The sequence below is a fragment of the Cebus imitator genome, unplaced genomic scaffold, assembly GCF_001604975.1.
Source record: "Cebus imitator isolate Cc_AM_T3 unplaced genomic scaffold, Cebus_imitator-1.0 Scaffold863, whole genome shotgun sequence".
Taxonomy (NCBI): domain Eukaryota; kingdom Metazoa; phylum Chordata; class Mammalia; order Primates; family Cebidae; genus Cebus; species Cebus imitator.
In genome coordinates this window covers 36,299-37,788 of record NW_016108178.1, presented here as the reverse complement: position 1 = coordinate 37,788, position 1,490 = coordinate 36,299, and positions in this window count along the sequence as shown.

Genomic DNA, 1,490 nt, shown 5'->3' with positions numbered 1-1,490 from the left:
AGAACTGGCTAAGAGATCAATAAAATGGATAAACTTCCAGCAAGATTAACTGACAAAGAAAAACAAAGGAAATGAATAAATTTTTCCTATCAGGAATGAAATATGGGGCAGCACTATAGAGCCTGAAGACAATGAAAGAATATAAGGAAATACTATACACAACTCTATTCAAGTCCATTTGACTTAGACCTAGGTGAACCAACTCTTTTAAAAAACACAAGTTACCATAGTTCACACAATATTAAATAGATACTTTGTAGTCTGGGCAACATAGCCAGACCCCATCTCTACCAAAAGCCCAAAAATTCGCCAGGTGTGCTGGCATGTGCCTATAGTCCCAGCTACTGGGGAGGCTGAGGCAGAAGAATCACCTGCTGACAGAGTAAGACCCTATCTCTCTCTTTTTTTTTTTTTCTGAAACGGAGTCTCACTCTGTCACCATCCTGGAGTGCAGTGGCACAATCTCAGCTCACTGTAACTTCCGCCGCCTGCGTTCAAGTGATTCTCCTGAATCAGCCTCCTGAGTAGCTGGGACTACAGGCATGCGCCACCACGCCCAGCTAATTTTTGTATTTTTAGTAGAGGCGGGGTTTTGCCCTGTTGGTCAGGATGGTCTCCGTTTCTTGACCTCGTGATCTGCCTGCCTTGGCCTCCCACAGTGCTGAGGTTACAGGCTTGAGCCATCGCGTTGGCCCCAGACCCCACCTCTTAAAGAAAAGGATACTTTGAGTAGCACTATGACCATTAGGAAACTGAATTTGCAATAAAATTTCCAAAAAGAAATCTCCAAAGAAACTTTCATTGGAGAAGCTTTCACTGGAGAATTCTACCAACTATTTAAGGAATAAACAACAATTCTGCATACTCTCTTCCAGATAACGGAACAGAAGGGAACACTTTCCAGTTCTTTATGAAGCTAGTATTGAGGAGGAAAAGCTTTCTCTTTATTATATTTTGTTCAGTTTATGGGGCCTCCAAAAAATTATTTTTTTTTTTGAGGCGGGATCTCACTCTGTCACTCAGGCTTGAGTGCAGTGGCACGATCACAGCTCACTGCATCCGTGGCTTCCTGAGCTCAAGCGGTCCTCCCACCTCAGCCTCTGAAGTAGCTGGGACCACAGACATGTGCTATTATGTTCAGCCAATTTTCAAACAATGTTTTGTAGAGATGAGAGTCTAGGCTGCCCAGGCTGGTCTCGAACTCTTGGGCTCAAGTGATCCTCCTGCCTTAGCCTCTCAAAGTGGTGGGATTACAGGTGTGAGCCATGCCCAGCCAAGGCCTGTAAATTAAACTGACAAAAGACAAAACAGAAAATCAGCATAAGCGTATAAGAACTCAACAACACCGTCAACTAATAGGGTCTAGTCGGCCGGGCGCGGTGGCTCAAGCCTGTAATCCCAGCACTTTGGGAGGCCGAGGCGGGTGGATCACGAGGTCGAGAGAGCGAGACCATCCTGGTCAACATGGTGAAACCCCGTCTCTACTAAAA